This window comes from Netta rufina (genome assembly GCF_964035555.1).
Source record: "Netta rufina genome assembly, chromosome: 8".
In the NCBI taxonomy this organism is placed as follows: domain Eukaryota; kingdom Metazoa; phylum Chordata; class Aves; order Anseriformes; family Anatidae; genus Netta; species Netta rufina.
In genome coordinates this window covers 22196187-22222511 of record NC_140131.1, presented here as the reverse complement: position 1 = coordinate 22222511, position 26325 = coordinate 22196187, and the positions used below count along the sequence as shown (strand labels likewise).

General features: G+C 45.8%; 1 long non-coding RNA gene across 3 annotated transcripts; it reads right to left on the bottom strand.

The window, feature by feature from the left end:
• Positions 1-227: 227 nt before the first annotated feature.
• Positions 228-26325, bottom strand: LOC311212171. 3 transcript variants are annotated; one of them, XR_014618680.1, is made up of 8 exons: positions 26272-26325; positions 24595-24725; positions 22902-23067; positions 21624-21737; positions 18058-18189; positions 11932-12064; positions 6976-7151; positions 228-4752 (listed from the first exon to the last, which is right to left on the bottom strand). It is a non-coding gene; the product is annotated as an uncharacterized lncRNA (long non-coding RNA). The 3 variants fall into 3 exon arrangements; XR_014618679.1 differs by having other exon boundaries at positions 228-7151; XR_014618681.1 differs by lacking the exon at positions 18058-18189 and having other exon boundaries at positions 228-7151.

The following is a 26325-nucleotide window of genomic DNA, read 5'->3' as shown; positions in this document are numbered from 1 at the left end:
TCAACAAACAAAAGGAATCTTTCAACATTTCAATGCTGTTGTAATTGGCTCCAAAAATAGCACCCTCAGAGCCACATTTCTTAATCTTCTCAAGTCCAGGGATTAACCTTTTTTCAGAAAAAAAAAATCCAAAGACCAACTTGTATATTTTTAACATAGTAATTCAAATAAACAAAAGACTACAATTTGAAAGTTAGTCTATAGTAGCTTTTATTTTCTCCCATTTAGCTTGTGTGCTTGTTTCTGTGGCCACTGGAGGGGAGGAGAGAGGGTTCACTATTGTTTCATGAGCCACCACTGGATGTTTTACGGACCACTGAAGGCCCACAGATCACAGCCTGCAAAACACTGGTCTAGAGATAAAAAGGCTCGTTACTGGAGGCCCTTGCTCTCTGCTCCGCTTTATGGCTGGTGATGCAGCAGACTGCCACATTTTGTCTTTATCTCCTTTAGGCTGCCTGCTGAAGGGCACTGGGCGTCTCTCCAGGTGCTCTCTGTTGCTCACTTCGTGCTGTCCTTGCACTCAGATGATATCCCCGGATCCATGCCATGCTCCTGTCTACTCCAACCAGCTCCCGGATAAAGTAACACTGCCCAAGGGATGCAGAATAATGTCGGCTTGTTCTTTATCTTAAAAAAAAAGATAGTATGCAACCAACACCTGCACCCAACCATCCTTGGACAGGATGACTTGTCTCCACTGCTCCTCGGTCACCTGAAATGGAGCAAAACCTGCCTTGGTGCAGCCCTCTGTACAGCCCCCCCAGCCCTCTCCCAACCTTGCAAGCAGACACCTTGGCACCTCCAGCTGCCTTCGGACTCTGTTAGTGTTGGCTGGCTGGGACTGATAGTTTCCCTCTTCTTTCTCCTTGTTTCATTAACTGTCACGTTGGAGGTTTTGATCTTCCCTGGAGCCAAGCCCTGCCAAAAGATTTACTCTATTGCAGTGCTCCGTTTCACATAATTGCCAGAGAAAGCTGTGCAGTTGGTAACGACCAAGGTAAGGAAACACACTAGATGCACTCAGGATATAGCATTCACATATTGTACTTTCATGAAGGTATAGCAATGGAAACATTCCCTATTTTGATTGTCCCAAAGCCACAGGAAAAAGGGAATTAAGGGAATTGATATGTCTGGGACAGATGCCAGCTCTGATTTACTCACATTTTTACCCTGATCTGAAATTCCTTGGTTAGAGATGGAAAACTTTTATGGAATATGTGAACCAAAGCAGGCCGTGTAAGTGCTGGGATCCAGCTAAGAGCTATCTCGGCTGGCACAGCCTGAGAAACATAAAAACAAAGGAACTGACAATCAACTGGGCAACAACAGCTCTGTAAGAAACCTCTCTTCCTACAGAGGGTTTGGACATTCCAGCATCACCACGGCTAATACCCGCATTCGCAGTCTGCCTTCTGACCACAAAGTGCCTAAGGTACCAGAACACCAGTGAGTTAGGATGTAGGGGTTGGCTTGGCTCCTGGAAAGAGGATGTGCTTTATCATCAAATCCCAGCATGATTTGGGATGGAGAGGCACAGAGCGGTCAAGCCAGAGTGGTGAGCCCAAAACAGGGTTGCCTTTGGAAGCAGTATAAAAAGAAAATATCCTTGCTAACATAACCTCGCCTTCTAGTTTAACCACCACGTTCCCTCAGAGAGTGCAAACATGCCTGCACATATTTTAGGCAGAGCAACCCACTTAGGAAGACTTAGATGCAGTGTAAGTCCAATTAAAGCAAAATGGAATGAAAGTCCCAAATTGTTTCAATGTGTCAGAGTGAGGAGTTTGCAAACCCACTGGTTATTGCGAAGTTGTTCTGGGAAAAACAATTTCTGTATAGATTCCACCCCACTTTGCCGAACTCCACGGGAGATTTGCCATCAGCTTCAGTGGGAGAAGGACCAACACATATAAGTAAGATTTAATCATGCATTAATTAATTGTGCTTTGGGCTAAATGTACTTGCCCTTATGCTCCAAACCTGTGATGAATTTTCTACAGAACGGTCTCTGTCCCTGCAGTGGTGTCCATGGAGCTCGTACCAGCAAGGTGGAATTACAAGATCCCATTCCACTATCCAGAAACACAAGAACATCTGTCTATGTGAATCTTGCTGAGATTAACATGAGTTCAGTCAGGAGCAGAGTTTGATGAAAATGCCTCATTAGATATCAGGCAGGAGTGTAGATCAAAGCTTTTCTTTAGCTCACTAATAAAATAAAATAAAACGGAAATCACCCTGCAGAGGAAGGAGCTTGCTTGTTTGTGATGGCTCTGTGCTTTGGGAAGGTGAGTACAGAAACCACAACGTTGTTATTGCTAAAACAACCAAAACAAAGCACAAAATTAGGCAAATCCTTAATGCAAGATAACATCATAATTCTTACCGTTGTTTAAAATTCCCAAACATCAGACAGCGTGGTTGAAGTGTTCTGCCCACACCACCGACCTCCAACCTTTGTTCAAAACAAGGGAAAATGGGGAAGGCTCCTTCTTGATTTATGAAGTAAGGTTTCTTTTGTGTGCATTCCAATATTAACGGGACCCCAAAATTCAGGTAGGGTAAGCTTGATTTACACCAGATCAGGTGCATCATCTGTGGTTCCTCCAAGGCTGTGCTAGCTCAGCTCTCTAAGGCTTTCTTACACAGAATTACTAATGGGCAGATACTGGCATGGTTTTGTTGTGGCTTAACCCCTGCAGGCAGCTGACACCTTTAAACTCACTAGAAAGCCATTTGCTCCCTACGTAATTAATGTCCTTCGGCTAGAAAGTTTGCTTTCAGCACAAAATAAGCTCTTTTTAATCACCTCTGTTAAGTCTTTCTACTTCATCTCATTCGGTTCCTATAGAAATCGCAAGTCTTCCAGAACTGCAAATTCTGTTTTCCAGCCAACGTTAGGAAAACTGATTTTTCCACTACCTTCTAAGATAGTATTTGCATATAAATACTGTTCCGATCTCTGAAAATATAGCTGAAATTATTCTTATTATTCATTATACTGGAGACCTTCCATGTTTCCACAAGCAGCTGCTTCATTTTTTCTTCCTTTCCACGTAAGCAAAAAAAGACCTCCTCTTCGCTTCTTCGTTAATCCTCAGCTCTTTTTTACATGCAGTTCCTCACCAGAACTCTTTGTTTTTCAAAAATCAAAGAGAAAATAACAAGATTCTGGTTTGAAATTGGCACCTTCTTGGCCAAAACAGCACTCCTCGCCCTTGACCCATTATGGTTGGTAAAGCTATAAAAGTTTGTAGCGAGTCTGGAGAATAACTCTTCTCTAAGACTCTCTATTCAAAGCTGAACAATAAAAGTGTACAGGCTCCAAAAGACATAAAGAAGGCTGTTGGGGATCTTCACCATGGTTTGGGAACCTCTGCGTTAAGGAAGAGAGAAAGCGCATGGAGTTGCATCTCTTGTCTATGTGTGAAAAGCTCCAGCGAGCTGAACAAAAAGTGACAGAGTTCCTCAGCAGGGCGAACATCTCACACATTAAAAGTGGATAAAAGAAACCTACTGTGCAAGTCAGTCAGAACCAGCAAAGCTGCTTTTTGCTACATATTACACATTTCACCCCATTTCAGAAGGACACACTAACCGTATTGCTTATGCATTCACCGAACTTCCTAGGCCTAGTTTCTGGCACTTTTTTCCACCTCTCCTTTCTCTGCTCTCCTCTCCACTTCTGGGGCTGTACCTCACTGCTGTGTACATGCTTAGGATTGGACTTAGAGGTGTAAAACAAGACTGAAACATAGGAAGGGACCACGCTACCCATTAGGCAGCACAACAGCAGGGCACAACTACAGATAGAGAACAGAACTGACAGCATTGTTGATGTGCAAGTCATTACCTCTCTTTCAAAGTGTTGGGTAGGAACAACTTTCATTTGCATTTGGGAAGGGCACCCAGAGAGGGAGGTGCAGTTAGAGCAAGCTGCTTAGACAGGGAAGAAGGGGGAAAGAAGAATTTTCTTACTCTCCCCTATACAAAGCACTTCTGAAAATCCCACTTGTTTTGAACACCATCCCAGGCAAGAAACAGGCAGAACAGAGCACTAGATGAGAGCCACATGGTGAGATCAACTGGTAAAACCTTTTTTTGTGTTTTTGCATCTCTGCTGCAGAGCACCCAAATACCAGAGATTCATGAGCATTTGCAAAGGATTTACTTTTTCAACATATCATTCCTGAGATTAGCACAGAAACTTAACAACAACATAAACTTCAGGTGTCCCCTTGTTACCTGCTCACACACTTGTATTCTTCAGGATCTTCTCAGCTGTTGACAAAGAGATTCTTCTCCTCGTTAAGAAAAGCAAAAAAACAGGGGTTATAACTGTCCTCATCAGGCTGTGAGATACAAAGAATTCTTGAGATCATCATCTATCCCTATGTAGCAGCTATAGCACTAGCCAGGAGCCTGTGTAGTTTCATCTGCCTACTTAGCTATTTTTTTGAAATTTTCAGGCCTTGTGCAGCTGGAAGATGGCTAAAACAGTGCAAAGAAGGGCCACGGGGCTCTGGGTTTTGCAGCCTCAGCACCCATGGAAAGAAAACCTGACATAGATGCTGGCAATCATGGGTGAACCTTCTTTTGGAGGAAATGGAGACGCGCTGGGAACCTCCCAAGAGAGCAAAAGAATGCTTCCAGACAGTCAGGTGGAGCAGCCTGCTGGCTCCATCAACCTGAGGGACTTGGCAGCCTCCGCTGCTCCAGCTGGCCAGGATCCTGGAGTCTGCAAAGCTGAAGGCAGAATTGCTGAATTATTGGGAGAAAACAGATCACTGCATGCACTTATAAGCAGTGATACCTCCATACATATATACATATACACACATACATTTGTACACATCATGGAGCACCTCCCGTAGTAGACTTGCAGGATATATGGACTTCTAGCAGGACTTAGACCCCTCTGTCTTACTCTGTAATGACTAAGCTGGTCTCTGCGCTGGGCATGTTAACTCTGCAGAAGAGTTCTGACATCTTCCTGGAAAAGATTTCAAGATGTATTTTTATTGGGTTTTGTGGAAGAAACACTGACTAAATGCTCCTATCTGAAGCTTGCCCAGCAGCCTCACATTCCCTGGGTTCCTCTAAGTCTGAATCCTCAAAGTCTTTCTGTAGCAGAGGCCAAATCCCACTTCCAGCCCCAGTCTGGGCGCCAGGCTTGCTTGCTAGGCTCTAGACTTCTTCAGCCCAGAGCAGAGTTCCTGCTTACGTCATTAGTAGTTGGCCAAGAGAAAAAGAGAACAATACAGCCTTTATAGATCAACAATATTTCAATTTACTGTAATTTATGCAGTGTATAACATGGCTCAGAGGAAGAATCTGTCCTCTGGGATCCTTGCTTTTTCTATCTTTTCTTTCTCTTCCATCTCTACCTTTCCCTTCCCTCATTTCCTTCCTTCCATTTCTATCTTTTTACCTTATTTTCTCTCTCCTTTCTGCATCTCCTCCCTTCCAACAGTTCCCACTATTGCTCTGATGGCTTCACTCCCATACCTACCGCTATCTTATCTGCTAAAATCACCACCAACAGAACATCTAGAGGAAACGTATTCCAGAGTCCTGGAAGGCGATGCACGGAACAAGGAGAGCAGGACTTGAATGGCAGGAGGACTGGGATATGCAAGAGAAGTTACAGGCTGCAGTGGCCTGGTGTACATGCATTGTTACAGGCAAGGGAGAGAGATCACTCCCAGCAGTGGCTGAAAGAATTCTCTGCAGCATTTCTGCCCAGAAAAATTACATTTCAAAGTCAGAAGGAGAAAAATAAATAGAAAAATGTTTCATCTTTGGAGTGTTGGATATTTGATCTTATCTGGAAAGAACGTGCGTGTACATGGGTGCATACATCACTGTTGTTATTTTATGAAAGAGTGTTGTTATGAAACTTCCCTTCCCATTTTGCATAAATCTCATTTTTCAGACATGTGGTCACTGGTTTAGGGAATATTTACTGCTAAATGCCTCAGTTTTTGCAAACCCAACTTTTCTTGATTTCATTCTCAGGACTATTCAGAATAACCAGAGCCTTTGCCACAGATGTCCCAGCCACTGCTCTTAAAGAAATAATCCTGACCAAAATTGGTGCTTTGGCCTGTGTGAACTGCTAAACATCATCACAAAGCAGCAATTAGGCTGCAAGTTCCTTACAATCTTTGCCTCTTCAAACCTTATTAGTTAAGTCACATGGACGAATGTAGCTATGGACACAAAAGCAGCACTCACAGGTTCTCACGTTTGTTCAAACTCATCTCTGGTTCTCTTCCAAAAGCCAACCACCCAGCTGACACCCGATGTGCTGCCTGCCTTACCTGGATGCAAGCTCAAGGAAAAGGAAATCCCTTCTTTACCACAAGTACAGCCATTACCAACACTGAGAAGCTGCTTCTCCCACACCAGTACCTAGAAGCTACTGTGCAACCTAAAAAAAAAACCCTTGAGCTCACCACTCCTGGTCTAGCCAGCCCATATTTCCCTTCACTCTTTCCCAGCCACCCAGGACAAGAGTTATCCGCCCCTCATTACACATAAGGACATGCTTCCAGGTCCCAGAGGCAAGTACAAAGGCACACTGACTTCCTAGTATTCAAGGTATTCTTCAATCCATGGAAAATCCTCCATCAACCTTCAGGAGAGTTAGAAGAGGTAATAATAGGCAAGACGAAACAAGGGGCTGGAATTGTCACAGCCCCAAGTGCACCAAAAAGCCTTGCAGTTTTTTCCCCCTCTTTGGCGTCTAGCTCTCAGTTGTAGAGACCAGCTCTGATACAGTACAACCAAGAGCTGGAATCAGACCGCTGTGAAAATGGTGTGAAAAAGCTCTGTGAAGCCTCTGCAGGGCACTTCCCCAACTTCACTTGGGAGCTGCCTTGAAACTCAGGCCCTTGCCTTTGTCTTTGCCTCAGCAATCACAGCCAGGAGCTGGTACCCAAGCCTTCCTTTCTGCTGTGCACTTACCAAACACTAGAATTGACCATTTAAGCAGCCACACTGGTACCCTTCACAAGTGCGTGATGATCCTGTCCTTCAAGACATCTTCTCAGACTGGAATTGACCCCAGGCAGAGCTGTTCATGACACAAGCCACATTATGTCTTCTCCAGGACAGGAGCAGGCTGAAGATCAGACCTCTGCCTTAAAAAACAAAAACAAAAACAAAAACATACAAACAAAGGAATAAACCATCTTTAAATAAAATCATAAGGAACTATGACCCTCATTCTTCCTAAAATCACTGGGCTCTTTGTGCTAACGTTATGTTTTGACATCACTTTTCCTTTCCTTAAAGTTTTCTGGTCAGAATAAAATGATACAAGAGCACAGAAAGCCATTCCCTTTCAGGACAATGAGGATCAGAGACAGTGAAAGCTCTTCTGGATCATCTGTTTCAGAGCAGGTCTCTATCCCCCAGTTTTCACTTGCTGGAAAGTTACCCGGCCATATGTTTGCAATTAAAGTCTCAGTTCCTCACAGGCTCACGGCAAATAGTTTGCTTCACCTGGGTCACATCTCTAAAGGGAATTCCCCCAGACAGGATTTGCAGGACATATTCGGTGGCAGCTCTGACATCGGTATTAGCCATAATGGAATCCATGTCAATTATGAGTTCATCCATTCGTTTTTCTATCCAGGCCTCCCACTCAAATTTCAGAGATCCCCTTCTAAAATGCAATTTGACCCATTTTGGAAGGGAGAGAGTTCCTTAGTCACTCCATTTGAGACCAATTAGGCTGTTTGATTTGGGATCCTTTATCCCATAGCGCTCTCAGCCTGTCTGTTCCAATAAACGTTGCAGAAAATCCCAGTGTCTGAAATCCCTGCAAGCTTCATGGACCCTATTTCATATCGAGTAACTGCACTCCTTTTTCTCCTCTTTCACCATCCTGAGTCAATCACAGGCTTTGGGGTTACTCTGTGTGTGCCAGCTCCATCTCCCTGAACTGCCCTTCCACTTCTTGCCTGGGAAGGCTAGGAGGATGAGGAGGCATGACTGACTTGTCATGCTTTTTGCTGGTTTAAGAGCTTGAAGCAAGCTCTTTTGTGGCTGCCCCAACATACAAATGTGCTCTCGGAGTTCACTTTCAATCAACTCCACTGATTTGCTTGGAAAATCAATTAAATCATCATGATGTTCTCCACCTGACTGATGGAGAGAAACTTTGCTCAGGCAGATAATGACAGGACGGAGGGGGATGGTTTTAAAAAGAGGGGAGATTTAGATTAGATGTTAGGAGGAATTTCTTCACTCAGAGGGCGGTGAGGCACTGGCACAGGCTGCCCAGAGAAGCTGTGGATGCCCCATCCCTGGAGATGTTCAAGGCCAGGCTGGATGGGGCTTTGGACAGCCTGGTTTGGTGGGTGGCGTCCCTACCCATGGCAGGAGGTTGGAACTAGATGGTATTTAAGGTCCCTTCCAGCCCAAGTTATTCTGTGATTCCTCTCCAACCATCTGATGGACAATCCCGTCAGCCCATGAGTAATTCTCCCACTGGGAGAATTCTCCCACTGGGGAGAATTACAGCTTTCAAAGCAAGGAGCAATCACAGATTTGCAGTGAGTATCAGAGTTCAAGGCCTTTGTTTTACATTTCATTCACAGATGGTTCCAGCACCTCAGAGCCCTGTTGAACAAATCAATGGGTGTGGACTGAAGGCTGATAATGGAAACAAGGTCACAGGTTGTGACAGGACACCTACCTGCTTTAATTCTGTGGTCATCAGAAGTTCTCCACATGTTCTGCACCAGAATAACTTGCAGTTTGTGAATTCAGAGTACTCCCACAGTACAGAAATAACCTAAACTTACTATAATACAAACCTTTGATTGAAGAATGAGCACATATTTAACTGTCATCACAAAGAAGACGGCTTTCCTCATTAGGGGCTCAGATGAATTGTTATGGTAAGACCAATCCTTGTTAGAGGAGAAGGGCTGGAATTGGTGCTTCCCCTTCTGAGCCTCCGTGAGTGACCCTGAACTTTGGGTGAGGGAGGATGGTTTCAGAATTCAAACCTGAACCTGACTCTGAAGTTGGCAGCCTGCCCCCTCTTTCAGGCAGCAGACCTAAACCAGCTGAAGATCTGCAAGGCCTGGTGCTGCAGGGAGCTCAAAATCCAGATCTGGATTTTGCAGCCTGGGATCATCTCCGAGTCTCGCGGCTTGAGAACCGCAGTTCCATTTGCTTTACGTCACTTGCCTGTTTGCTTTGGGGACAAAAATATATTTAAAAAAATATAAATCAGTAACAATCCGAAAGACAGCAATGCTGTCCCAGCAGCTTTCTTCCTCGCAGAGCAAGGAAGAAGTCAATTAAGCTCAGCACTACCCACATCCGTAGCCCTTTGGGCCTCACAGCATCTTTTCCCTCTTTTCTCTGTCTTTGTTTTGTTGGTTTTTGTTTGTTTGTTTCAATTTTTATCACTTTAGCTTGTGCAGCCTGAGAGGCAGGGGACCTTGGTGGTGTCCTTGGAGTGTTCACTCGGTTGGAGCACACCCAAGAGGTGGTTTTGAAGGCCCCTGAAAGCCTGCGAGACCCCATGCTGTGTGCATGTTTTGCAGAAGGGGGATGGCTGCAGCTGGCTCTGCACGATTTGCCCTTGGGGACAGGCCTGCCTGCCAACCAGAATGGTGCTGGGAGTAGGGCACCGCCATCTTCATCCTCCTCTGTCAGCCCTGCTCTGCTTTTTGGCCGTGGAGAAAGCAGTTGTGCTGCTAGCCAGGCTCTGCCCCTCTTCCGGATATCTCCAGGCTCCCAGCGGTGCACAGAAGCAGTGTTCTTCGAGTTTCCTGAGCCTGCAGCGCTGCCGCCTTTGGTGGCCTTCCCTGCACATCCTGAACCCAGGCATTCTGCCACCACCTCATGGAAACCAGACCTCCAGGCCTCTCTGCCCTGTGCGCCCTCATAATCAAAGCACTCATCTCCACTCTGCGGCCTTACAGGAGCTCTAAGTTAGGGCTCACCTCTTCAGGGACACCTGATGGTCAAAGCCCTTGTCACGAGGGCTTTGCAAAGCCTTTTAGCATTGTTACTTTTTCCAGAAAGTGTTCAGTAGGTTACATAAACCTTATAAATAGATCTGAACAAAGCAATGCAGTGTTCAACGCATCCAACTTCTCCTTTCCATCACTATTCCTGCACAGCCTGTTGAACTTGGGTCAAGTCCCATGGATAATCCAGGGTCCTCCTCCTGTGCAGGACTTCTCCATACCTGGAAATCTACCCTGCAAGCTGCTTCATTCTGCTTTTTCTCCATTTTTAACCTTGGTGGATCTTCATTGAACCCCTGTTTCCTTGCTAAGGTCTTTTCCTTGTGTTTCTCTTCATTGTCTGCCGCCTTCTTCTTTCTCTTCAGCTCATGAACATTTCCATGATTTTGAATTCCTTTGCTATTCCAATGTGGGTAAAAGCATTTTACGTTGGAGATAAGGTAATACATTGAAAATACCATCAGTCAAAGTATACACTCATGTATTTCATTTGGACACTGATTTTCTGAAACATGCAAAAAATATAACCAAATACATTTCATATTGGAAAATATGAAATTTCAGAACACTCAATAACTGTTGGAACAGAACCTCCTGGCACTGTAAAAATGTTTCATTTTGTGAAAGACTGGGTTTTCTTTCCTCCAAAAAATATTCAAAACAGGTAATTTTTAATGTTTGCATGAAAAATACCACGTCTTGTTTAAAAAATTTCCGATGAAAAATGTCCATGAGGTCCCAGAGCCGAGTTCATTCCATGGTCACAATCCCTACTGACAGTGGTGAGATTAGTTACGCTTGGTAACAGACACAATGAAGAACTAACAAACATCCTTGCTGTTCTGTGCTTGTCCCAGCTTCCCTCTGCTGCAGGCACCCCCCTGTGCTCTGATCTCTTGGTAGGAGGGCACACAGTATTTGTTATTGGTTTAGCACCAACCATGCTGCTCCATTTCTTACACTGCCTCCCAGGACAATCCCGGGTTCTTGTGTGCAAATGAAACATGGCTCTGTTCGTGCATGCTGACGGGCCCTCTCCATGGGCAGCTTGCAAGGAAACTCACCCGTGGCATTCTGGCACCATCCTGAGCCCATTACCTCTGCTCCTGCTGCTTCTGCTTCCTCTGGCATTTTCAGCGATATCGCGGAATGAGGAGTGAGCCCCAGAAGAGGTGCATACCTATAAACATGGCACTTGTCCGGCTGCTGCTAATAGCTACTGACACTTGGTTTTCCACACCTCCGTATAGGTGAATTAAGCTTTGTTGTGCAGAGCTCAAAACCAATCACCAGACTGAATGGAAACCAGATTCTGATGATATTTGGATCCAAGGCAGGAGCTGTGCTTTTGATATTGCAGCTTAAACCTGACTGCACAAACAATCTTGGCTCTCCTCCCATTGTAGTCTCCTATGCTGCCAAGCCTCAGTATTAAAAAGTCAGGAGGCAGGCATGAAAAGGAAGAGAAAAAAGGAAAAGAGAGAAAAGAACAAGAAATGTGACACACTTTTACTTGTCTTCTAGGTTTGTTTAGGCTTTCATAAAGTTGTCTTGTGCTAGAAATGTTTCCATAATCACAAGAACTAGGAAAATAATCTTGAAGAACAGAAAACATGAGAGGTCTGAAAAATTACACACCACCAATGACTATTGCCTCATCATAAACCCCAAACCTAATAGTGAATCTACAGTTAGCAACATCAAGACCTGTAACATTTCCCCATCTCATCAGTGAAGAATGTTTCCTGTTCGCAAAGCAAACGTTTATCCCTGTGGTAAGAAGCGCATTGTAATGCAAAGGTTGTGAAATATTTGTCATCAACCTCTTTTAAATAGAAATCAGCACGTTGCAGCAAAGGCCACGACCACCCTGCTGAAAAACAAAGTGATAAATGACAGTAGGACGTAATAATTAAAAAATACTCACTGATGGGGCACGGGAGCCATTCTTGACTTGGGTAGAGTATTGGCCAGTTGGACTGGAAATCTCTGGGACATTCTTTAGGGACGTGGCAAAGCACAGGGGGGTCCTGGCCTTTGAACGAGACTCTATGACTGTCCTGTAATAACGAAACATCACAGAAATAATCACATCTCAGCAAGAGCTCCAGTTTTCGGGCCAGAAACGTTACAAATCCTCAACACTGAGGGTCAAATTTCCACTGTCACCTTGCATCAGCCTGCCTCTGCCCCCACTGCAAAATCAGTCACTGATGGTAGGAAGAACAGCTTGTACTTCTGGAAATCCCTTTCAGACTGGTATAAAATGTTTCTTGAATTTGTACATCAGCCTAAACATTTATTCCTCAGAAGTGGCTTTGTTCTCCATTCAAATTTTGCTTCCCAGCAATCTGAGACAGAGGAGCAGAGTGGATTTTGCCCATCCAGCCAAAAGCTTGGTTCAGAGCAGATCCCTTACTCCACCACGAGGACCAGGCAATGCCAGCTCACACCGTGCCTGAGCTCCTGGTCTCACTGAGACCTCTGGGGCAAATCACTGGGAGTCCACTGCTTTCTTTGGGGCCAGGATTTCGTACGTATTTAGGCTACCACTGAGTTCAAAGGTCATTTCTCTCAATGTCAGGACTACAGCCCTCCTAAAGAAGGCATTAGCTACAGTAAGAAAACGCAGAAATCCCAGCCTTTGCGAAACTAGTGCAGGAATTTTCCCTTAGTAACAAACCCCTCAGCATCTTTTGTTTTGGAAAACATAAAAATGTTTCCATATAAATTTTTTCCAAAATGCAGCCCTCAGGATTCTCACGTTGCCCCGACGCTGAGAAATCCCTCTGCTCACCCCAGAAAAAGAAAAAAAAGGACGGCCCGTGGTGCGTCTGAAGGATGGCAGCATCCTCAAGCATCCCTAGCCTTGGGGTAGAAAGCTAATCCTCGTTATCCCTGTTTTGATCCCAGGTTCCCAGGGCTTCGTGCCAGGTTGTTGGGGGTCTGGCATCTCTGGGGGGGTTTGTAGGGATTCTGGAGCAACGCTCAGGGTGTCTGTGGGCTTCCCGTCCCACAGCAGGACTGCAGGCAGCGCAGGGGCCCCAAGCCCTGCACAACGAGGCAGCCGGCTGGCAGGGGAGCAGGCTCGTGGCTGGGGCTGGGCGGCAGCTCACCAAAACAGAACCACTTTGAGAAGGATTTCAGCAATGACGAAGGACCATTTCCTGACGATGAGGAAAGCTTTCCATTAGAAATGTCCCAGACAGTCCCGACCCGGAGGCAGCAAGGCACTCCAGAGAGGTAGAAATGTCCCCAGTGTAGCTCAGCAGCGACGCGGTGAAAGCACAAGGCTCAGGAACTCTCCCCGAGCCTCTCCGCAGCGTGGGCAGGCTGGGACCCTTTCCAAGCAGCTTACCACCCACCCTGGGACTAGCTGTGGAGTTATCCTGGGCTCCCTCCATACCTTTCTGCAGAGATGCTCACTCCCTCCTTAAAGAGGGGCTGAGAAACCCTCCGGAGATACCGGTCCCTGCGTTGACTTGGCCTGAAGGAGGTTGGAAGCATGTCCCGACACCAAGAGCCTTAACCAGGGGCTGTGCATGGGTGGCAGGCTCGTGCCACGCCGAGCTGAGCTGGGCTTTGCAGTCTGCAGGGTGCCCGGCCCATCCAGCCCCCGTTGGAACAGTTTTTTTCCCCTCGGGCTCTTTCACACCTCCCCGTTTGCCTGCACCTCAGCGTGTGCTCGCACATAAACAGCACGGAGGCGGTGGGTCCCCCACTTACCACCAGGGCCAGGCTCACAGCTTGAGCTCACACATGGCCTCCACGTTCTCCCTCCTAACAAGAAGGGGAGCACATGGGCGGCAGCCACCACGCAGGGAAAGGAGCTCGCTTCCCAAAACCCATAACTGTCCAATAACAAAAATAAATAAATCTAAAAAAAAAAAAAAAAAAAGACAGGCCAGGAACCCCTCCAGGCATCTCGGGTGGCTTTTTAATGCAACATGCGGGCAGAATCTCTGTTCCAGGTTTTGCTTTGAGCTGATTTCTTAAGCACATGCACATCCAAGCCTGGGCCTCCAGCCCCCTGGCTTGTGCAAGAGCTCTTTTGTATGTAAAGTCCCGATGTCCATGTCACAGATCTCGTCTGCACCACGCAGCGGGCTCTGCACAACACCGAGCAGAAAGAAATGGCACAAAACCTCTTGATAGATCATCTGTGGAAGGCCTGAACTCCAGCCAAGACAGATAAAAATAAAATAAATTAAAATAGTTGTGTGTGTGTGTGTGTGTGTGTGTGTGTTTTATGAAGGGAACATTTATATTTTTAAACTAGGAGTAATTGTATTCTGTATCTGAAATGGCATCTGAAAGTGATTTAGTGGAACAATGTGGTTTCTGATTGGTGCTTGAACTAGTTCCAGAACATTTTTTATAATAAGCATCATAAAGATCCCAATTATCTGATCCTTTTCCCTAACATGGTCAGAGAGGATGTTTCCAAAGAAAGGGCTTTTGGGTTGTTGTTTTTTTTTATTATTATTATTTTTTTTTTCGTTTGTGGCACTGATCCTGCAAACATTTACATACATGCTTAATCTTGTGAGTAGCCCCAGAGAAGTGAACCAAGGCAGCCCTCAGCAGCAAAGCTAATCGGAGAGTAAACTACTAATGTTCCCATTTGCTAATCAGGACAATCCATGGACTTTCAGGGAAAGGTCTGCTTGTTATTCCGAGAGCTGTTCAGGATGCATTTACGATTCAATAAAGGAGGCCCCAGCATTACCAAAATAATTACTTACTCAAACAAGCCTGTAAAACTCAAGGACTGCCCCAAATAAAATGAGGCTTCCCCCCCTCCAGTTTAATAACATAAATCTAGTGAAATGCATCTTGCTGCCATAAAATCAGTTCTACATGCCTTAGAAGCCCTTGATTTACTAAGTGGGCAGGGAGGTCAGATCCTGCTAGGGACTCAGAGGGCTGAACACACGGAGAATGGTTTCAAACCTGAAAGTTTTGTCCACCCGCCGAAACAAAAAGCAGCTCCTATCTTACCCTGTAACTTCGCTCTCCAAAGAGAGACGCATAAAAGCAACAGGCAATGCTCCAAATTAAAAGGGAGCCATTTTGGTGATTTCTCAGTAAAAAGAATAAATAGCAACCCTAAAACCCCACCGCCTGTCCCAGGGGGGATTGGCCCTGCAGAACTGGCTTTAGAAGCAGCACCCGCCTTGAGCTGGGAGCCTGCAGGGGAGCTGGCTGCCGCATCCTGCCCGTTGCCTTTCCCAGGCAGCCCTCACCAGGCTGCAGGCACGGCTCCAGCACACGGGGCAGGGCACATCTCCTGCCACCAGCACTGCAGAGCGAGGCCAGGCATGGCTCGGGGTGGCAGAAGTTACCCAGGCTGCTAGGATTAGCATCGGGGCCTGCTACGGGGCAGACGATTTCTGTCTCTGCCTTCTTAGAAACATCTCTTCCACTTCTCATCCCCTTTGCTTCCCGAACTAACTGGTTTTGGCTGGGTTATTCCTGCCACATGCCACAACACAGGAACCACAGGTCATCCTGGACACCACGTCTGTTCTCCTTTCAACCATCATTTTCCCTCTGTTTTGACCAACAGAGGCTTTAATGTGCTGCAGAGGATCATGACTGGGCACCTGCAGAGGTTTTTGTGTTTGACATCCCCTTTTCAAAGAGTCTTTTCCCACTTTCTTCTCATCTGGAAGAAGGAAACTGTCGTCTGCACAGCAAAGAGGAAATGTCCGAGAGGAGAGCAAGGGAAACTGCCCAGCAGTTGTCCTTGTTCAGAATAGCTACAGCCATGGGAAGGTGTGAGGCATTAAGCAGCCTGCTTAGCCTCCCGCAGCGGGACAGCCAGAGCTCCAGCAGTGGGTTTGCATTTGTAGTCGAGAGGAATAGGGAAACAGCTTTACAAAATGCCAACTGTCTGTTTGTGGGTAATGAGCTGATCGAGACCATAAACCATTCCTCGCAACACTGCTCCACGCTCTCTGCAAACCCACACTGAAGCCTACTGTGGTTATGCAGAGCTTCGCCCCTATCCCAAACCAAACTTCCCTATTAGGTGTTGTCAGGCTGATCCTGGGAGGTTCTCAGCCCACATAGCCCCCAGCACTATGCAGGAGCAATTAGCCTGAGTGTTTGGGTGGACCTGGAATTGTCACCTAACTACAGCAGCCACCTCACTATCAGGCTGCCCCTGGTCACTTGGATCATATTCTGATGATGTGTGAACACAGAGGTGGCCAAAAATAAATAATATAAGACGCCGCACTCCCCTGAGCGTTGAGGTTCTCATGCCAAGAAATATTCTCTCTTCTTGCTGCCTCTTTTTGTGGTGGTTTCCTGAGACTGAAAACGTTCCTCCACTGCAGAAGATGCGAAAAAATTCCTGCTGACCTCAGCATTGAGTTTCATCTTTTTGAAGCTTTGTTGCGCCTCTAAGATAATTTATGAGGTGTCAGGATTTTCCGACCACAAATGTCTTGGACGAAAACCGTTTTTACACTACAGATGCCATGAAAGAGAAGCAATTTCAGTCTGTTTTTTCTACAGCACTGTCTGTGTCCACAATGAAGCACGGGTTCAGAGCTCCCGGAGATTATTTGTGTAAGAGTTGTCCGGGCCAGAGCTCCGCTGAGACTCAGGCTGGGTCTGATTCCCCACCTTTGCCTCATTGCCCTGATCTTCTCTGTTGGGAGGGGAACTCCCATTTCCTGGTGCTGTGCCACGAAAACATGAGCTTGCCAAGTTATTCTCTGTATGTGTGTATGTGCGCGTGTGTGTTCAACAAGCCAGAAGTACCAGAAGTAAAAAAGATCCATTAACAAACCGCATTTTGCAACATCCATAAGGATCCCCAGATTTCTCGTCTGTGGATTTCTCTTCCCCATGCTTTAGATTTTCGAGGGGAAAAAGAAACCAACAACAACAACAACAACAAAAAAAACAAGAACCCAGCTTAGCCGTTTCTAATCCAGTATGCACCTCAGTCTCCATGAAAGTGTTCTTGGGACGAGAGCAGTATTTCCCTTGGCTGGGATGCCCAGCCTCCTGGCTCCTCCGGAGCTGCAGAGCTGTAGACATTCCGCTGAGTAGTTTGCAACCCTGCCTGCCAGGAAAACCCAATGTCTCCATGGAGAAATCTCAGCGGAGGAGTTTGATACTCAATCAGGGATGGAAAAGAAGGGAGTTTATGCCTCCTTGAGACCAATCCCTTCCCTAAAAATAATTTAAAAAGCAAGAGGAAAAAAAAAAGAAAAAGCAAAGCGGCTGTATTCTTACAAGCATGGGCCCAGACAGCCCGGCAGTTTTGGTGGATGGTGTTTTGCCTTGTGTCAGGACTGGCCCAAGTCACAGAGGCTCGGTCCAAGTGACTGTTTAGGTCAGCAGGAGCCTGTTTAGGTCAGCGGGAGTCTATCAACTTTGGATCAGACCTAACGTTTGGATCCAGAGCTGAACTTCCAAAAGTCTGGGCACGCTTGTATCTTCTGGTAAGGGGGGGCTAGGTTTGGCCCAGCTTTGAGATAGGAACCAGCTGCAAACGCAGGCCTCCAAACATGTTCTAGGAAAGAGGTTATAAAAGAGCCCCTTCTTGCTCAACACATTTATTCCCTGTGGGCCAGATTCCGACATCTTCATTAACACGGAGCAGAACCTTGCTCCAAGAGCAGTTACATTGATTTGAATGGGGCTATTCAGGGAGTCGGCAAGTACCTAATGTCAGCAAGGGTAGCACCATCTAAGGTCACATCTGTTTGCTTCATTGACACAAATTATTTTCTCTCCTTCCTGCTATTAGCACATACGGCTACAGAAAAAGCACATTGGGTTCCCTTCTTCCTGGCACCTCTTCAGCAAAATGCTGTTTGCAGACTCTTCCTTACTGGTAACGAGGTAAGAAGCAAAAAGAGCAGGAGCTCAGGTTGTAGCTCCAACAGCTAAAAAAATCCTGTGATAAAAGGAAGCAAGGAAGCTGTGGTAAGGTCAGAGTTCCTTCCTGAGCACTGCTGTAATCTCTTTTTGTCTGCTTTCCCTCCCAGACTGAAAAATAGTGCCCACATGTGAAAGCACTACTGCCTACCTTGACCTTTTTGTAGCCATGTCTTCCTAGAGGTCATCCTCCTTTGAGCCATCGTCACACTCAGTCATTGAAATATTGAATCTTCACTGTTCTGGACCATGTTGACAGAACCAGGGACCACTCCTGTGGCTGCTGATAGAAGCAACAAGACTTCTAACACAGTGCCTGTGATGGGCAGGATGTGCCATACCCACAAATTTCCTATCTTGCACATTGACTTGTGAGAGGTCTCCAAAAACTGGCTTCGAGCCTTGACTGTTAGCTGAAAGAACCTGAATTTAGACAATCAGGAGTACCTGATTCACGTTACTTGGAAGATGTGCTCCTAATTCACATTCACACAACCCCCAACACCTGCATGTCTAATTTTCTTTCTTCCAGGACATTGACCAGTTCTCGGCCCTACCTGTCACAGGAAAGACTGATTGCAAAAAAAGCAAAGCAAAACAAAATGCATTCCCTTTAGATTCTCACAACATTTTCTCTGTGACTGCATCAGAATAAGCTCCCTGTCACATAATTAAGGTTTCTCAGAGGCAGATTTTCTTTTCCTTCTCCTTTATCCGGGAAGATAAGGGTATCTGCACTGTGAGGTTTAGATTAATCATCAAAACTATTTGCCAAACACTTCCCAATAAAAAAGGATGCTTAACCAGCATGTCTGTAAGGACAGGCCAGTGTTAGTTTTTTTCCAGTTTTGAAGAATGCTGAATGTGTAGCTCCCCCAGGATAGGTGATTGCAGAATAAATGCACATGATTTTGCTAGTGCCAACAATGATCTGGGACATGACAGTTGCGTGCAGTGCTGCGGTAAGCCATTTTCTCCTTACGGAAAAGGAGGGAAAAGTCTCCCCACTTATGACATTGTTGGCTTTCCTCACCACTTCCAGCCGTTAGCATGACTTTTAACTCATTTTGCATAAAACTCCTTCTTTCCTGCCATTCTTTCTTGGACTCAGTTCTGTATGGTATTGTCAGATATTACTAACAGGTATCCAAGAGTCTGCTGCTTTTCCAGCAGGCCCTTCAGGATTTTATGTGGGTAGCAAATTCTCTGTTTCCCTGGTCTCTCACAGAAGTGTAATGAGAATAAGTGATAGGCTGTTGTTTGTCAAGAAGGACCTTTTGGGTGAGGTTAGGAAGAGGATAACCTCTGCTCCTCTCGGTTACTCTAAATGGTCAGATGAGCAGAAAACAGTTGCCAGTCCATGGAAGCACAGGGTCTGAAAGGGAACAGCTGAGTTCTGGAGAACTGCTGGCAGTAAAACTGGATTTATAGGTCATTTATATGGTGGGAGGGAACATAGTGGCAAGACACGGACGTTGGTGCAATTGTTTGTTTGTATACATTTCATGTGCAGGAATGATTTTTATAGGAGCAAAATATCCTCGGGAGATGGTTCCTGCTTGAGACTTGAGATCTGTCCCCTCTTAAGAGGATGCAGAGGGACGGGATTCTGGTGTTAAGACCTGGCCTGATGCTCCCACAGCCCAAAGGCTCCGCAACTCAAGTTCCACATGGGGCTGGAGCCTAATATGTGTAAACACAGGCAGTGCTGAAGCACTTTTTTGGATGTGGAGAGCAGGTTAAGCTGTTTTGTAAGATACAGCTAATGAAAGACCATTGTTGCCCTGAGGAAAGAGGAGGGGAATTGCATTATTTATGCATTACAAATGCAGGCGTTAAGGCATAAACAAAGCAACTTGCACAAAAACAGACAAAGGAGGTTGCAGCAGTCAGCAGTTTCAACCCAGGTTTCCTCTGTCCCAAACTAGCACTTTAATCATCTTCCTTCTCTGTAAGGGAGAAATGAGTATCAGGGAACGGGGTGAGCCTCCACATTTTTCTACCCCAAGACAGAACTGTGTCCATTGTTGGGACTAGCCCCCTAGGAGGAATTATTTCTATTCAATTTGTGTGTGTCACAGCCAGATAATGCACTGGGTGGTATTTCCCTCTCTTCCCCCAATCTTTCTCTTTTATGACCACATGACTTCACCCCCTCGTGTGAGTGACAGTACCCATTAGACTAGACTCTGATGCAAAACAGCTGTGTGGAGAGAAGGGGAGGAAGGGAGTGGGGAACAGCAATTTAGAAAACAATTAAGAACATCAATTCCAATTCATTTGCTTGGCCAGGATAAGTAATTTCTAAGAGGTAACTTGATCTGCAGCGGACCGAGATTAAAGGCGAACTCCATTATCTCTAGTTTACAGTCTGGAGGAATTTGTTTTAACTGGTTACCAAGGAGGCTTCATAAAAAAAAAAAAAAAACTTTGCCTAAAAATGTCCAAAAAATCATCCTGATTTCTTCTTTTAAAGGGCACGCATGAATTTATTAACTCTCTGAGAATGTGCTTCCATTGTGTTGCGGGAGGAATAGTTCAGTTCTTGAAAACAGAATCACTGCCCACAAGAGCTTAGAGATGCATTTTCCCAAAGTTAATTATGCCCATTTTAAACCAGTGTTAAGATTTTGGTGTAAAGATGGACTAGAAACATGAGACACTGGGTTCAGAAGCAGACTCAGCATTCTCCAGAGGAGGCAGTGGCGTCTGGAGGAAAATACAATGCATTGAGCACCAGGCAGTCCTCAGTCGTCTTCTGGCTCGGACACTGCCTTGCTGTCTGGCTGTGAAAAGCGATTCCCCTCTCAGCTTTAAGGCTGCTGAGTGAAACAATGGTAATGTACTTGGACACCTCTCAGAGGTGCTGTGAGACTCCGTGAGTAAATACCCTAACGTCACTTCAAATGCTGAGAGTCTAAAGCGAGGGGCTGTGACCCAGCAGACACCGAGCTCCTTCCTTTATTCATGCTAATGCATGGAATGACACCAAAAACGAGTATGTGAGTGGGAGAGTCACTGATTTTCTACTGTGGAAGCCTCACGCTGTAGGACTTCCACCTTCCTCGGCTATCAGCACTTCACTTTGCCACATCCCCATGTCCCGGTCTTTGCTTCAACGTCTGCAGGCCCTGACTCTTCACCCTTGTTTTGCAAAATACAGTGTTGTCAAGTAGTAGGAGATGCCCCACCGCTCCAGACCATTAAAATGCTGCTCAGACCATTTATCACTCAGAAGGTCCAAGTACCTGTCCTGGGCATTTCTCCTGGGAACCCAGAAACAGCAGCCCACGTGCGTACAGGGACACAGAAGCCACGTGTGTCTCTGGATCTGATGTGAGGAGCTCAAGGGTGGGGTAAAAGCAGACATGGAAAAAAACATCCGTGAGCTGGCTCAGAATTCAGCGTTGGCCTTGGATCTGCATTTCTCTGGCTGGACCCAGCCTTCTACCTCTCCTGCGGAACTTTGTTTGTCTTAGGGACAAACTGCATTGCTGCCATCATGAGTCGGCCAGCCTGCGCTTTATACAGCTGCGTCCCTGTTCGCTAGCTAAGACTCCAGGGTGATGTAATTGCCTCAGTGGAAATAGGAGCTGGAGAATGTGATGTGACGAATTTCCCTGGACCACCAAATAAATTAAAAAGTAGGCTCCCGGCCCAGAAAGGTTACCCTCCCAAATAAACATGTCCCAGCCTCCCTTCCTCACACACACTTACCTTCTTCCACACCAGGAAGCTGAGCTCCTCACAGGCTCCATTACAGATCCAGAATGAACAGGTTCTTCCAGCCAGTCAGCATCTCCCGTACAGTAATTGCTTTGGTATGGGCATCTGAGTACAAGACAGAACTGTATATACTAGAAATATTCTCTTTGCATAAACTTCTCAGTAGACTTACTTTTGTCTTGTTGCCAGGAAATGTATTTGGGGCCTCTTGCTAACTTCACGTTTCTTTGATTAGAGGGGCACAGGCAGTTTGTTCCGATAGTTACAGGGGAAACGGCAGCCAGAGGAACTGAGAAACTGGAAAACCCTTTCAAAGCACAACAGCTCTGCAACTGCATGCGACCACCTTGCTCTGCCACCTTTTGTGACAGCCGCACTTTCATAGGCTGGAAAGAAAGGGGGAGAAAAACCCATCTTGCAAACACGCTTTTTTCACAAACTTACAGCCTGAGACCATTGAAACAACACAATGCAGGGAGCTCCAGGGTGAAAAACGGGCCAGTCCATAACCAACAGCAACAAGTGGTTGTAGGAATCAGCACACAGTCAAACCTGGCTGGTCGGGTGGGGCAGGAATTTAAGAAAGCAACAATATGGTCAGCCAAATTGGAGCGTGGCCAGGAAACAAGAGTTAACACCTCTCCTCTGCCAAAGAACACCACTTGGCCTGGAACAACACTGAATGGCCAGGGCCCTGGCTTCACAATCTGCCCCAAAAAGCTGCAAGGTGGGACAGGCAGATTCCGTGCCCAGTTCTGGTCAGGATTACTTTATGGCATGGGGCAAAGCACTTTGCTTCTCTCAGCCCCATCTCATCTGTGTGCACAGCTCTCTGGGTTTCCGCCTCCCTCCCGAGGCTCAGTAACAGTTTGTTAAATGCCTCTTTCTCCTAAGAGGCAAGGTGAGAGTGCAAAGTACTTTATTTTTGTCCTGGAGAAGCCAGCTTCCTTCAAAGCTTCACTCATTAAGACAGCAGCCGTTGTAACTCAAGCCCCTTTGATGGAAGGAGTAAGTGGGGAAATTGCCAAAGGGAGGATTAGCTGATGGATGTCTTGAGCTGCAAGGGTGTCTCATATGGATTTGTGCTGGATTTTCACCTCAGCTGTCCTGGCTGGAACTTCTGTCCTCCCGTACTGAGACACTCTCCTTGCCTCAGCAGCAGTGAGGCCCTGGCTGAGGACTGCTTGCTCTGTCATTCCCAGCTCCCTTGTGAACAGAAAGCAAATGGCATGCCAAAGAAAACCAATATCCAGCCTGTGAAAAACATACCTGTTGTACTCGCAGGGAAGTGGCTGCTGCTTTGACCGAAAATATGATTGATTCAGGTGTGGTTCCCAACTTGGCTACTCAGTGATACAATGCTCTGGGCCACTGCTTCCCCTTCTACAGTAGGGAATGCCATGTGCTCCTTTCTGTACTGCAAATCCTTTGAGACCTAGGAATGAAAGTGCTGTAAACTGCTTTGTGCTTTTAGGCCTCATTTTGGGTAAAGGCATTCAAAAGGCACACTCCCAACACAAATTCCCAGACTACGTGATAGGCAGCAAGTTTCTTGCTATCCCCCATTCAAAAGGACTAGCACAGTCCACGTTTTTCTCCTATTACACCGTGTCCTTACTCCTTTCCTTTGTCTAGATCTTTGATTTCTGCCACTGTGATTCCATGGATTGAAGGTAACAGCAAAGGCATCAGAGAATTTGTGTGCACTCATCGTTATGGGACAGCAAGGAAGGATGCAATCTGCAAAGCCAGGTTAGACCCACTTCTACATCCTCTAGTTATGTGAGAACCTTGTTTTTGAAAGAACAACTTCCTAGTCTTTCATGATTCAGTTAAGCCTTGACAGTTGTAAACTACAAACGCAAGATTATAATTTCCTAAAACGTCATTATCTGAAAGTCGTTATGGGGGCACTGAGGATGAAAATACTCCAACCTGTCAAGTCTCCTGCTTTTTATGCCAAATATCTCCTCACCAGCCACCATCTTAGCAACTCACACATGCCCAACATAAGGTCAGAGTTTCTTTCTAGCTCCTGATGCCAGGTGCTACATGCTGCACTGTCTTCTTGTCTGACAAGTAGGGCATGATGCTGGAAGGGAGTGAGGTACTCTGCGATATTCTCTGCACGTTGCCAGCTGCCCTAGAGCTTCTTTGTCACAGGATTATAAACCCATCCATGGGTGAGTGTCTATTTGTCTGCCACACAACCAGTGGAGGGGAGTATGTGTGATACTGCTTGTTGAAGAGGTTCCCTTGGGTTGTTTTCAGCAGAAATTTGAGTTGTTTGTTTTCCAGAAGAGAATCGGTTACAAAAATAACACCAAGCAGAAAGGCTTTTTGAGAGAGAGGGTTGTGTTTACCATGCTCATTTCAGGGAAAGTTATTTGGGAGGAGAGAGGAAGTAGTTAAATCCTTGTTTACCAAGCTGGAAACCAAAATTCCCTCAGTTTACATAAATAAGAGAGAAAATGGCTTAGTGGTATGAGCACATGGCTGCAACTAAGGAGTGTTGGGTTCTGTTCTCTGCTCTAATGCATAAAACTCTTTAGGTCTCCCTCCCCTCAACGTGAAATTCAGCTTGTTAACATTATTTTGTGTACACCAAATCAGTAGTCAGCAGAGACAGGATCTTCCTAATGCCAGATTTGTCCACCAGCATCGGATGGTGCCTTGCAGAGGTACTAGGCAGCTGTAAGAATCAGTTGGACTAAACAGCTGAAGTAAAATGAGATGAATGGGATTCTGTTTTCTGGGATTCCCATACATACAATTAAGCTAACTGGTCCTAACTATCTGACAGTGTGGTAGAAAGGACTAATGCATTGCTTATTATAAAATGCTCTGATGCCGTGATGCTGGAGGCCATATAATCCTGACTACAAAGAGATCTGTCTGCTTGAGAAGGCAACTGAGGAAAGGAGTCCACTGATTCCTAAATCTTTTTGTTCAATATGTGTACCTGTCTTGGATGTTGCATGGCTGGTTCAGATCACAGCAAGGATGTGCTCAGACATCTTTTGTGAGCTGGTATTTCTCTCCTTTGTGTAGGGAATGAAGTCTGCTAGGGGACACAGGACAAAACTGCCTGCACTGAAAGAGTCCAGAAGAAGAGAGAATTAATTACTAATCTCAATTACATTAGGGAAAAGGCAGGGTGGATATATAGCCTAACACCAGGGCAGAGAGCAAGTCTGACAGCAGTGACTATACAGACACCATCCAAACAGGAGCCTCTCCAATGGCCTCTGCCTATATTTTGCCTTTGGTAACAAATCAGGGCTGCCTCTCACCAAACCAAGGCAGCCCCAAAACGGTTCCTCTGGGAACATTAATGTTTTACTGAATCACTTAGTCTCCCTTGATGACTGCTGCTTCAGAGTCTCAGTTGCCGAATCCCAGTGGGGATTTTGTTGATGGGGGTTTATTGACTTCTTGTTACCTTGAAGTTGCTGCAGTGGCAAGAGTCACAGGTAACTCCTGGAGTCTGTTTATTTTATGGGTTGGATTTTTAAGAGTTTGGCAATGGTAACCTGATTTTAGGAGAAGCCACTTGTTTATTTAGCTATGCGCACACATACTGATCCATAAATAAAACTAGTGTGTTATCTAGATGGGATAATTTCAGACAACCTTCACTTTGGTTCTCAGCAGAAGCTTGTAATATTATACTGCAGAGGCTGCAGATCTAAGTTGTGCATCTGTGGGAGAAAGCAGACTTGAATGTACTGTGACTGGTCTCACAGTGGAGTCCATGGATTTACACTTGAGTTGGAATTCATCTGACGTCACTTAAACATCTCAGAGTGACTTGTCTGAACCTACGACAGCCCTGTAGGCTCCTTCTGAAGTTGAATATATGGGATAACCATTGGAGGAGGGAAGAAGCTTTCTGGGAGGAGCTGATTTCTCCCCAGTGACTCTAAAAGGAAGTCTTGACAATTACCTTAACCTCAGAAAACTGTCTCTTAGATGACCCAAATTAGGTGAGATGCATCTCACCCTTTCGTTTAATACTGGGGGTCCAGATTACACAGTGGTCATTGTTCCTCTGCAGTTGATGACCCAGTAAAAGCTGACAAGCCACATATATTTCAAGAGCCGTAGGTCACCTTGGCTGATACAAGCTCTGTATTCATGTACGCATACGTGTCTGTAAGACTGTTATCTGTGTGTGTACACACACATAGATATCTTTCAAACAAGGATTTTAAAGCTAGGTCTGTGATTTTTGACCTTCTGGTGTTAACAGTGCTGTATGTTCATTATTCTGTTATTGGAGGAGTGTGGGAGGATTCTCACACTGCAGTATTGCCCCAGAAACAGTGGTAGTGAGAATTGAAGCTGCTCCCGGCAGTATCAGGCTCCCTGTATGCAGAGAAGACTGTTCAGAAAGTGCTGGGTACCACTTTCCAGAGGCTTGGCACCGTGTATGCCACATGTGTCATTATTTGGGAATCTCTGCTACAGATCTGGGAGAAGCCACCTCTGCATCAGGACTGTGCATTCACAGGGCATTGTCAGAGCATAGGGAGAGGGGGAAAATCAGGCATAACGTACTTACAAATCACTTCGATTCATTGTAAAACTTAGTTTTGTGTAAAGCTTAGGTTCCTACAAGCCAAATCTTCAGACTTACAGAAATCCAGAGACACCAACAGATGTCTGCTAAGTGCGTTTGTAGGACTTCCTC